The following is a 13417-nucleotide window of genomic DNA, read 5'->3' as shown; positions in this document are numbered from 1 at the left end:
CAATAATGAGAGAGAATCATTGATCGGCTGCCTCTTGCACGCCCCACACTGGGGATCAAGTCCACAACCCAGGTATGTGCCCTGACCGGGAATCAACTGTAAACTCCTGGTTTACAGGTGGACCGTCAACCACTGAGCCATGCTAGGCGGGGTTCTCTGACTTCTTAGTGAGCCAAAGCAGACCAGCCTAGCCTCATTTCTCCAGTTGTTTATTGTTTCAGTTCCCAGTTTTAATAAATGTCCTCTAAAATTCATCTGGACTCGTGTTGTGAAATATTTCCTGCACAAAGTCAAGAACCCACATACTACCAACTGGCGCTAGGCAGACCTGCCAAGGGTCAGTTTCCCTTTCCAGTAATGTACAAAGTCTTTTTTGTTGTTTTTAATCCTCACTGGAGGATATTTTCCTATTGATTTTTAGAGAGTGGGAGGGAGGAGGAGAGACAGAAAGAGAGAGAAACACCAATGTGAGAGTTATACGTCGATTGGTTGCCTCCTGTATGCACCCTACCCAGGGCCAGGGATCAAGCCCTTGACCGGAATCGAACTTGGGATGCTTCAAGGCTGATGCTCTATCCACTGAGCCAAACCAGCTAGGGCAACATTCAGAGTCTTGTTAACTGCACCAAGGAAATATTGATGTAAGAAATATGCAAACTTGTAGGAAATTTTTATAAGAATTTATTTGACCTAAGCTGATGACAATTTCTGGGAAGCAAGATCACAAATGCTGTGGAAAGTAAGTTTGCCATTTCTTTTATGCATTAAGAAGAAAGATTCCGATGAATAGCCTACATATCAAAAAGGAATTTACATAGATGTAGAAATGTAGGGGGCAGGCCCCACCGGCTGCAGCCCTCAGAGTCAGAAAAAGGGTCAGGAAGGAACAAGCAGTAACAAGAGGACGCGCAAGACGGCGGTTTCAGGCCCTGGCCGCTGGCCCTTCTCCTGGAACTCCCGCAGCAGCTGGCCATCTCGCTCTCCATGTCCTCCGTGGGCCGGAGGTCCTGGCACAGCTCACAGGTGAGGGTCAGGTCCAGCAGACGTTTGCAGTTCGGGAACCTTTCTGACTGGAGCTTGATTCTCTTACTTCTGTCCCACATGTGCAAAATGCCTTTCTGCATACAGAGTTCTTTGTCTTTCCTAAGGAGACCATGGTACATCTGATTGTATGTGGTTTTGAAATCATAAACATTGGGCTTATCGAGTGCCAGCCCTGGAAGCCTTGTGTGAGTCCCTGATCCAAAGGACCAGACCCTCAATCTGAGAAAGTTGTGCACCTCCGTGCCCCGTCCTGGTGCTAAAGCAGACCATGAAGTCAGAGGGGCGGCCTCATGCTTGGGTCCCAACTCTTTGGCTCCAGAATGGAATTTAATTTTTCTAGGTCTCAGTTTTCTCAGCTCTTTGAGGAAAATAATACTGCCAGCTTCACAAGATTATGGTAAACTATAAATGAGCTAATGATTCTACGCTAGTTAGGAGAGCATAGAATAAAAGCAAGCACTCAGAAATGGTAGGTAGTGCTTGCAGTACTTGGAATGAAAATTGGGAAGCGATGATGTTAGTCCTGTATTGTTTATTGTGCTGAGGCAGTGATAGTCAATGGAGGTAGGAGTGGAGGTTAGCGTCACCGCAGCAGAATCAGTCCCAGGGGGAACATGTTAAGAAGTAATCACATGCTGATCATGCTGACATTCCTGAGAACCATGGGAGGACCCCATCCTGTCATGCTCTATATCAGGAATTGCCAAAATGCAGCCCACCTTCCAGCTTTGTATGTCCCGAGAGCTAAGAATGTTTTTAAAATATATTTTAATGATTACATTTTAAAAGTTTATCTAAGCACCCATAATATCTTTTACTTTGACTCTTGACCCACAAAATCTAAAATATTTACTAGCTGGTCCCTTAGAGGAAAACTTTGCTGACCTCTGCCCTATATTATTGATTACTGCAAGACTCCCAGGACATACTTACTCTTTGCCCAAATATTCCTCATATCCCTTATCTGACCCAATTTAACTACCCCTTCCAAATACCCATACACTAAGCAAATCCCCTAAATTTCCCAAATCATCTCTATTTCCCCACCTTCTAAAAATATAATTTCTCGACCTAACCGGTTTGGCTCAGTGGATAGAGCATCGGCCTGTGGCCTGAAGAGTCCATGGTTCAATTCCAGTCAAGGGCATGTGCCTTGGTTGTGGGCACATCCCCAGTGCGGGGGTGTACAGGAGGCAGCTGATCGATGTTTCTGGCTCTCTGTCCCTCTCCCTTCCTCTCTGTAAAAAATCAATAAAATATATTTAAAAAATAAAATAAAATAAAAAAGAAGAAGAAAGATTCCATGAAGGTGGGAGAAAACAAGGCAGGGACTGGATTACAGTATAGTTAAGATTATGCTCCCTTGCGGGTGGTTACACTTACTTCAAAGTTGTGTTAGTCTAAATGCATAAAAACAATGGACAGACTTGCTTAAGGCAAAGATAAACCTTCTAGTAAAGTGGTTATATTCCTGGAACTTGACTATCCACCATGACCTGGCCACATAGGAATTTATGAACAGATTACCATGTGAGGTTACTTTCAATGTAATTCCTTTTTTGTCTACAAATTGGAATATTTTATTATATGTAAAGTATTTATACTAATAATAGACAAATATGTAAATTGACCATCCCTTCACGATGCCCACAGCCAATCAGGAGTGGATATGCAAATTAACCTGACAAAGATGGCGGGCCTGTGGGCAGCGTTCATGTGTGCAGACATAGAGCAGCCAGGGGCGTTCTAAACCACCCCAGCCACTCCAGGCCTCTGGGCAGTGTGTGAAGGCAGAAAGGTGGCTCCAGCCGGAACGAAGGCAGTGCCGCCAGCCAGGGGAAGGAAGGCCTATTTTTGCACGAATCTTAGTGCATCGGGCCTCTAGTACTATAATAAAACTGATCTTTATAAAATATAAAAAATGTTCAACCCTAGCCAATTTGTCTTGTTGGTTATAGTTTCTGCCTTGGGCTGAAGAGTTGTGGGTTTGATTCTGGTCAAGGGTAAGTACCTTGATTGCAGGCTCAATCCCTGCCCCAGTCTAGGCATGTATGGGAGGAAAAGGCCAAGGTCAGCTGCCACCTGTGTTCTGCTGGGGCAAGGTGGCATGAGCTACAAAGTGATTTGCAGATGACTGCTACTTGTGCTGGGCTTGGAGGTGTCCAGGTGAAACCAAGCTTCAAATGAAAGCTGGCTATTGCTAGTGCCAGGCTTAGGGCCACTTAGTGAGAGGTATAGGGCATTCTAGATGCTACTTATTTGAGAGATTTTAGGAACATCTGAAGTATGAGTCAAGACAGGCCATCCTTTGGAAAAGCCATTGGAAACAGGTTCGATGGGCCAGAAAGTTGGGTGGACCAGGACCTCAAGATAGAGCAAAGTGTGAGCCAGGCTGATGGAGTCTCAGATATAATGCCTTCCCATGGGCTCTTTGGGGCCCCACAGCTCTTTCTCTGGTGCTAGATAATTCAGTTCCTCCCTGTATGTCTCTGGTGCCTCTCAAGCTGCTATCCCAGCACTGGAGCTCAGAGGGAGTGAGTTGGAGTAAGCCCTGTGCATGGGGCCTTTAAAAGGAATTGCCTGGGACTCCTTCAGCCTTAATCCACACTAGTTTTTATAGCCAGAAGTTTTGGGGACTTCTTTTCTTGGGACTGAAACCCTGAGTTGAAGGGGGAGGGCTGGGATGGGTTCTGGGACCCCTCGCTCCTCAGGGGTGACCTCTGTAAGACTAAAGAAAAAGTGGTGAAGATATAAACAAATGGAAGAATATACTGTGCTCATAGATTGGTAGAATCAACATCATTAAAATGTCCATACCACCCAAGGCAATCTATAGATTCAATGCAATCCCCATTAAAATACCAAGGGCATATTTCACAGACCTGGAACAAACTCTCCAAAATTCATATGGAATAAAAAAAGACCTGAATAGCTGCAGCAATCCTGAGAAAAAAGAACAAAGTTGGAGGAATCACAATACCAGATATCAAGCTATATTACAAAGCCACTGTTCTCAAAACTTCCTGGTACTGGCACAAGAACAGACATATAAACCAATGGAACAGAACAGAGAACCCAGAAATCAACCCAAGCCATTATGCTCAATTAATATTTGACAAAGGAGGCAAGAGCATACAATGGATTCAAGACAGTCTCTTCAATAAATGGTGTTGGGAAAATTGAAGAGATGCATGCAAAAAAATGCAACTAGACTGCCAACTTACACCATTCACAAAAATAAACTCAAAATGGATAAAGGACTTAAATATAAGATGGGAAACCATAAAAATCTTAGAAGAATCCATAGGCAGCAAAATCTCAGACATATGTCATAGCAATATCTTTACCAATACAGCTCCTAAGGCAATGGAAACAAATGAGACTGCATCAAAACAAAAAGCTTCTGCACAGCAAAAGAAACCATCAACAAAACAACAAGAGAGCCCACTGCATGGGAGAACATATTTACCAATGTTATATAGGATAAGGGTTTAATCTCCAAAATTTATAGGGAACTCATACAACTTAAGAAAAGGAAGATAAACAATCCTATCAAGCCGAAACCGGTTTGGCTCAGTGGATAGAGCGTCGGCCTGCGGACTCAAGGGTCCCAGGTTCGATTCCGGTCAAGGGCATGTACCTGGGTTGCTGGCACATCCCCAGTGGGAAATGTGCAGGAGGCAGTTGATTGATGTTTCTCTCTCATCGATGTTTCTAACTCTCTAGCTCTCTCCCTTCCTCTCTGTAAAAATTCAATAAAATATAAAACAACAACAACAACAAAAAAAACAATCCTATCAAAAAATGGGCAAAGGACCTAAATAGACCTCTTTCAAAAGAGGACATACAGAACTCCAAGAGATGTATGAAAACATGCTCAAAGTCACTAATCATCTGAAAGATGCAAATCAAAAAGACAATGAAGTACCATCTCACACCTGTCAGAATGGCTATCACCAACAAATCAACAAAGGACAAGTGCTGGCGAGGATGTGGAGAAAAAGGAACCCTCATGCACTGCTGGTGGGAATGCAGACTGGTGCAGCCACTGAGGAAGACAGTATGGAGTTTCCTCAAAAAGTTAAAAATGGAACTTCCATTTGACTCCGTAATTCCACTTCTAGGACTATATCCCAGAAACCAGAAACACCAATCAGAAAGGATATATGCACCCCTATGTTCATAGCAGCACAATTTACAATAGCTAAGATTTGGGTACAGCCTAAATGCCCATCAGCAGATGAGTGGATTAGAAAACTGTGGTACAGCTGCACAAAGGAATACTATGCTGCTGTAAAAAAGAAGAAACTCTTACCATTTGCAACAGCATGGATGGACCTGGAGAGCATTATGCTAAGCAAAATAAGCCAGTTGGAGAAAGATAAATATCACATGATCTCACTCATTTGTGGAATATAATAAACAACATAAACTGATCAACTAAAATAGATCCAGAGACATAGAAGCATCTAACAGACCATCCAACCTCAGAGGGAAGGTAGGGATCAACCAAAGGTGGGAATGACTGGGGATAGGTCAATGGGGGGAAAAAGGAGACATATGTAATACTTAAAGAATTAAGTAAAAAAGAAAGAAAGAATGTTCATATATCCAGACCACCCAGTGAACATGACCAGACTTCCTGGAGTCCATCTGACACAGGTTAGTAAATCAGAAACAGTGGATTAGGGAAACTGAGACAGACAAATGGCCAAGCAGTTACAGCCATGTAGTAAATTGAAAAATCCTATCTTCCCTAACCAAGGACACTTAAGAGTAAATGGAGGCCCTGGCTGGGTAGTTCAGTTGGTTAGAGAATTGTGTTGATATGCCAAGGCTGTGGGTTTGATCCCTTGTCTGGATACATACAAGAATCAACCAATAAATATATAAGTAAGTGGAACAACAAATCAATCTCTCTCTCTCTCTCTCTCTCAAAATCAATAAAAACATTTTTTAAAAGAGTAAATGGTTTACACTTCTCCCCAACCAAAGGATAAGTCACCCTAGTCAGGGGATAGATAACAAAAATCCAATTAGTGGCAGATGTGTCAGCCATACCCAAAGAAGGTTGAAGTTAGGGAATAAATCTCATTTTGGTGCAGCAGCATAAAGCTGATGAATATTCTATTGAGATCCTCCCCTGAGACCTCCCCTAAGATTCCTTCCTTTATAAAACAGATAAGAACCTTTAAGACAAAGACCCACCTATCTCCAGAGCATGCTCATGCCTTTCTTCCCCTTCAGGCATGCATCTTTACTTTTCTCTCTAAAGTCTAAGGATCCCCGCTAGACTTGTACACCATGGCTCAATTTTTTCCTATAATGTTTCTAGAGAGCCAAAGCAGAGCACTGCTTCTTCTACCCTAACTCCTTCCTTTGTTTTACTGTCTCCAGCTTTAATAAACATACCTTCAAAATCACCTGGACTTGTGTTGTGAAATCTTTCCTTCATGAAGTCAAGAACCCACACACTACCGGCCAGCCAGGGGCAGGCCTGCTCCAGGCCTGGTCCCTTTCCAGTGACACATCCTCCAGACCAACTGACATCTGACTGATAACTGTCCTGGGTCAAATCTAAGGCTAAGAATCATTTGTTATTATCAAGAATGCACTTTTTACTATAAGAACTCTTAACCTTCCTTTCTTGTTTGGAATACTTCTGGGGTTTTGCCTGACTGTGTTTCTCATTTATAAAACCTAAGACCCTTGAATAAATCTTTATCATTTATTTCTAGCCATAGCCTTTAGACTCTGTGTTCATTCAACACACCCATCACCTCAGAAGAACATTCTTATTGTGGATGAAAAGGGCACTATAATAAGTCTAACTGAAATAAACTCACAGGGTGATCTGAATATAAATTTCTATCTGGGCAGGCCATGGTAGGTAGTCACACCCCAGGCATATAACCTCTTTAGTAAAAGGTTTATTTTTGCCTTATGCAAGCCCTTTCCACTATTCTTGTGCATCTAGGTTAACACATCTTTGAAATGCTAGAGTAATCCTCTTTTTCAGATTCCTCAGAAGGGAGACTACCCTCAATAGAGCACATAATCTCATTAACAATACTGTAATTCCATCCCCCTGCCTTGCTTTTCCCCCTGCCTTCACGTAATCTTATATATGTTCCTTCCTTAATTCCAAATGCATATAAGAAATTGTAAATTGCATTTTCTGAAGCACTTTGCTCAGTCCCTTGACATCTTGCTTCCAAGATCCTCTTGTATCCTCTGCTTGGCTGAAACAAATTTATAAAAATTCTCTACAGGTTTGGATGTTTTTCTATTGACAGTATCACGAGAGACTGGGAGTTGATGCCAAATGGACCTGTACAAAGAAACCTATTAAAAGTAGCCCTGGCCCTGCCCCTGGCCAGGTAGCTCAGTTGGTTAGAGCATTGCCCAGATATGCCAGATAGTGAGTCCATCCCCAGTCAGGGCACATACAAAGAATCAACTAATGAATGCATAAATAATTGGAACAACAAATTGATGTTTCTCTTTCTCTCCCTTCCTCTATTTCTCTAAAAATCAATAAAAATAGGAGAACCAAAATGGTGGCATAGGTAACCACCTGTACTTGCCGCCTCCCACAACCACATCAAAATTACAACAAAAATACAAAAAACTATCATTCAGAACTATCTAAAAGCTGGCTTAATGGAAGTCCTACAACTAGAGAAGTACAGAAGAAAGCACCTTGAGACTGGTAGGAGGGGCAGAGGAGCAGAACGGGCTGGTCTGACACCCATGTGTGCCATTTTTTAATTGGGAAGGAGATTGTGTCTGCAGAGGCTGTCTGTGAGGAGCAAGGGATGCCAGCTCCACCCCAGACCCCCAACCCAGGGTTCTAGAGCTGGAATGAGAAGTCCCTGCAACTACAGGCTATAAAAACCAGTGGGGATTTTGGCTGAGGGACACAGAGGCTGCTGGTGACCCAGGTGTTCCATTTAAAGGTCTGGCGCACAAACTTACTTGGACTCCCTGCACCAGGCGACATTGGAGGATCCAGACACATATGGAGAGGAACTGGATTGTCTGGCATCAGGGCAGGAACTTGGGGGTGGCTTTCTCCCAGATGGGGGTGCTCACAGGGGTCATTTTTCCTGTGCAGGCACTGCCCCAATTGCAGGGTTGACTGGCAGCCGTATCAAAGTCTCCACCAGCCTGGAGTACACTGTTTGCTCCTCCCTGGTGATTCCCTGAGATCCCATCCCATCCAATTTGCAACCCTACCCAAGCTGTTTGCAACAGCTTTTCCATATGAATGGCTTGTCCTGGCTCAGGCTTCAGACTTTCCTAAAATCTCCCAAACAAGCAGCAGCTGGTGACAGCATGCCCCAAACCTATCAGTAAAAGACTCAAGACCCAGCACAAGCACCAGCCTGCCTTGCTTCACAACTGGGCCTCGCCTGGGCACCTCCAAGCCCAATACAAATAGCAAAGAGTAGCCACCTGAAGATCCCTTTGTAGCTCCTGCCAGGTGGCCCCAGATAGTGGCTGGCTTTGCACCTCCCTGGAGGCTCTAGAGCAGGGGTCCTCAGACTTTTTAAACAGGGGGCCAGTTCACTGTCCCTCAGACTGTTGGAGGGCCGGACTATAGTTTAAAAAAAAACTATGAACAAATTCCTATGCACACTGCACATATCTTATTTTGAAGTAAAAAAACAAAACGGGAACAAATACAATATTTGTATTTGCATGTGGCCCACAGGCCATAGTTTGAGGACCCCTGCTCTAGAGCTAGTGCACCTGGTGGACATCTTCAGACCATATCAGATTATAACTCTACACATCCACAAGCGACACACTCAAAGGGCAGACTCAGTGAGTACCAAAGCCTCACTGAAGCAAGTCCTGTTCCATAGGGGTGTTTCCTGCACAGCAACTCTCCCACTGTAGTCCAACTGGTTCTCCCAGCCAATTGGCCTGGAGGTCAACTCCTCCCAGTGACAACAACAGCAATCAAGGCTCAACTACAAGACTGTGCACTCAGCCCACACAAGAACACATCTAGAGTGCCCAGCTCAGGTGACTCGGGGGGCTGAGCCACTAGGCCCTACAACACCTACTACACAAGGCCACTCTACCAATTATAGGAGACATAGCAGCTCTACCTAATACATAGAAACAAACACAGGGCAGCAGTCAAAAATGAGGAGACAAAGAAACATGTCACAAATGAAAGAAATGGAAGCAAGCAAACTACTGGATACAGAGTTCAACACCATGGTTATAAGGTTACTCAAGGATCTTCATGAGACTTTCAAGGTTCTTAGTGAGAATATCAGAGAAATTAAAAAGGATCAGTCAGAAATTAAGCATACACTAACTGAAATAAAGGTTAATTTACAGGGATTCAACAGTAGAGCAGAGGAGTGTAAGAGTAAAATAAATGATTTGGAATATGAGGAAGCAAGAGCAAAACGAAAAATGAATCCAAAAATATGAAGCTAGTGTAAGGAGCCTCTGGAACAACTTCAAGAATACCAACATTCACATTATGGGAGTGCTAGAAGAAGAAAGAGAGCAAGATATTGAAAACCTACTTGTAGAAATAATGACAGAAAACTTCCCGTACCTGGTGAAAGAAATAGACTTACAAGTCCAGGAAGCACAGAGAGTCCCAAACAAGAGGAACCTAAAGAGGACCACACCAAGACACATCATAATTAAAATTCCAAGGGCTAAAGACAAAAAGAGAATCTTAAAAGCAGCAAGAGAAAAGCAGTTAGTTACCTGCAGGGGAGTGCCTATATGACTGTCAGCTGATTTCTCAATATAAACTTTGCAGGCCAGAAGCGAGTGGCAAGAAATATTCAAAGTGATGAATAGTAAGGACCTACAACCAAGATTATTCTATCCAGCAAAGCTCTCACTTATAATTGAGAGTCAGATAAAAAGCTTCACAAACAAGAAAAAGCTAAAGGAGTTCATCACCACCAAACCAGTGTTACATGAAATGTTGAAGGGTATTCTTTAAGAAGAGGAAGATGAAGAAGAAGGAGAAGAAGAAGAAATAAAAAATATGAACAATAAAATGGCAACAAATACATATTTATCAACAATTAAATTTAAAAATCAAAATAAATGAACAAGAAATCTAATGAATAAAATAAACTGGTGAATAAAATAGAATCAAAGGCATGGAAGCAAGGAACAGACTGAGGAAACTCAGAGGGTTGAGGGGAGAGGGACAAGAAGAGATTAACCAAATATCTTATATACATAATAGAGGCCTGGTGCACGGATTTGTGCACTGGTGGGGTCCCTTAGCCTGGCCTGCACCCTCTTGCAATCTGGGACCTCTCGTGGGATGTCGGACTGCTGGATTTGGCCCGATCCCCTCAGGCCAGGCCAAGGGAACCCACCAGTACACGAATCTGTGCACTGGGCCTCTAGTATGCATATAAGATCTTTGATTAATCTCTTCCCGCCCTCCCTGCTCCCCCCTTCCCTCTGAGATTCATCAGTCTGTCCCATGTTTCCATGCCTGTGTGTTGAACATCTGCCCCCTGGTGGTCAGTGTGATACCGGTCGAACAGTTGGATGGTTGCTTAGGCTTTCATATATATAGACTAGAGGCCCAGTGCACAGATTCAGGTGGGGTCCCTCGGCTTGGCCTGCAGGGATTGGGCTGAAACCAGCTCTCTGACATCCCCCGAGGGGTCCCAGATTGCGAGAAGGTGGTTCTCGGGTGACACACCCCAGAATTGGGCTCTCTCCTCTCTTTTCCCAATATTATCTCACTTTCTCTTTTTATCTGTCTCACTTCTTTCATCTCACTTTACCCTAAGTTTGGCAGTAACTGACGACTTGTGGGCATTTAGCTGCAAAATGCAATTATTTAGTAAACATGATTTACTTAGCCTGGAAGCTAGTCGGCCTAGGGCAGGACCCTGCTCAATGTCAGGCTCCCACCCAGGCCCTTCCACCCAGGCAGAATCCTGTGGTGGCGGGAACCTTCTTCTTCCCACCTGAGCTGTTCCTTCACCGCCTTCCCTCCCCGGAGGTTGCCCTGGCTCTGCTGTCGGCCTGGAAGGAGGGAAGCCACTGCCGGTTTCCCAGCTGAGAGTGGTAGCGGGAAAATTCACTGCCTCCACTGGAAATCGATATTAAGCGGGTGCCACAGCCAGTAGGTCCTGTGTGTCTCATCATTTAGCTAATTGAGTCAAAAAGTATCTGTAAGGGCCAGACCCATGACCTCTGCAATGGGCTACAGGCCCGGTGGGGAGTCAGACCTGAAGTGGGGAGCCAATGGGCTAGAGGCCTGGTGCATGTGCACTGGTGGGGTCCCTTGGCCTGGCCTGTGGGGATCTGGCTGAAACCAGCTCTCCAACATTCCCCGAGGGGTCCCAGATTGCGAGAGGGAAGTTCTCGGGTGATGCAACTTGGAATCAGGCTCCCTCCTTTCTGATTCTGGGTGTGTCACCCGAGAATCGCAGCTGCCAAGTCACCACAGCTTGGCAGCTCCTGCATTGAGCATCTGCCCCTTGGTGGTCAATGTGCATCATAGCTACCAGTCGGCTGGTTGCTTAGGCTTTTATATCTATAGATATGTATTACCTATGGACATAGACAATGGGGGAAGGCCTGGGGCAGAGTGGAAATGGGGGGAGGGGGGCAATGGGAGAAGAAGTGGGACATCTGTAATACTTTCAACAATAAAGAGTTTAAAAAATAAATAAAATCAATAAAAATAAAAAATAATAAATAAAAGAATAAAGTAACCTCAATCTCCCATTAGTTTCTCCTGTATATTTCCTAATCATTGTCCCGTAGTTTACTGTCCTTAGTCCAAGTCCCTTTGCTTTGTCACATCCCCACAATTTTCTATTCTTTTTGTAAAAAGGTTTATAAGCTGTTGAGTCTAACTACTTCTTCAGGTCTTTGTTTTCCATCTAAAGACCCCCGTGTGTAGACAAAAATATTAAATATACATAAGTTTTTCTCCTGTTAATCTGTCTTATGTCAGCTTAATTCTTAGGTTAGCCACAGACTCTAAGAGGGTGGAAGGAAGTTTTTCCTCTACTACAACATACATAGGAGACAATCACAGAGATTGATTTGACAGTTCTTGCTCTTTTTTGGGTGGCAGGGGTTACCTCTTTTATGGTCCATCTTCCATTTTGTCCTTCATGCTAGTTTTTAGTATTTTGTAATTATGAAGCTGTTAATTTCCCTTTGTAATATTTTTTGGAAAAGTTGTAGACACAGCACAAAGAAGATTACTAATTTTGGTTTTCACTAGCCAAATAATGTGTTTTTTTTCTTCTTAAAATAGTAATTTTGTTAAAAATAATAAATGAAATCATTTTTCTTTTCTTTATGGGAGAAGCAACAAAAACCAGTTATGATCTCAAGTTAAATTCACAGTGGGGTCTAGGATTTTTTTTTGCCTTTAAGAATTTGAAAGCTTCACTTCCATTTGCTTGTTGCTTTAGATGAGCAAGTTTCAACATTTTTCATCTCATGGCACACATAAATTAATTACTAAAATTCTGCAGCACACTGAAAAAAACATTTTTTTTGCCAATCTGACAAAAAATAGGTATAATTTTGATTGATTTACAAAATAATAATGATAGTAATTACCTGTCCTTTTTGCTCCAAAGTGACTTGCCAAAGTTAGGTATTGCATGTTTTAATACTTCTGGCATAACTGTTGAAAATTGCTGCTTTAGATATATCTCCAATTCTCATTGGCTATTGGCTTGCATATCACAATGGAGGGTAAGTCTGTCCCTAGACCAAGTCCAATATCATCATTTCAGCAAAATATTGTAGTGTCGCTGAAGTCTCATTCTGGGATATCTGCAACTGGATTATGAATGTTACTCACCCAGTGATGCGTTTGCCTTGTCAACATCTGATAATTGTGGAGGTGACTACATCAGACTAGCTGTGCCACAGAGCACTGTTGGGTCACTGGTGGCTAGTATGGGGAGCAGGGTGAAAGGGACTTTTCCTTGGTGCTGCAGAAGATGTAGCAGCAAGGTGCTCCACTTCCTGTGGAGAAGTGTGACACCATAAAAATGGATACTCAGATGACACTGGAGGATATAAGACTTTACTAAATTCCCTTTGGTTCTAGTCAGAAGACAGCATATAAAGATTAGTAGCCGAGAGAAGCCAGAAAAATCTGCTTTGGAACACGTAATGGTGGCATTTAGGTATGGGATATGGTGAAGGAAGCCATGGATGTGGGACTGTCCCTCAGGTTAAGGATGGTAGCAACATCCTCATTAGCTGAAAAAGGGTTGGGGTCAAGGTGACAGAGAATGATAGGTAAAATCTTGATGGGAAAACATTAAGGCTCATTCTCACATGTTTTAGCATACAATGGAGTGTTCCAGAGGAAGCTCTTTGA

Source organism: Myotis yumanensis, unplaced genomic scaffold (genome assembly GCF_028538775.1).
Source record: "Myotis yumanensis isolate MYYU_CA2020_CCGP unplaced genomic scaffold, mMyoYum1.0.hap1 SCAF_3, whole genome shotgun sequence".
Classification (NCBI taxonomy): domain Eukaryota; kingdom Metazoa; phylum Chordata; class Mammalia; order Chiroptera; family Vespertilionidae; genus Myotis; species Myotis yumanensis.
The sequence above is the reverse complement of the archived record's forward strand: the minus strand, read 5'-3'. Positions refer to the sequence as shown.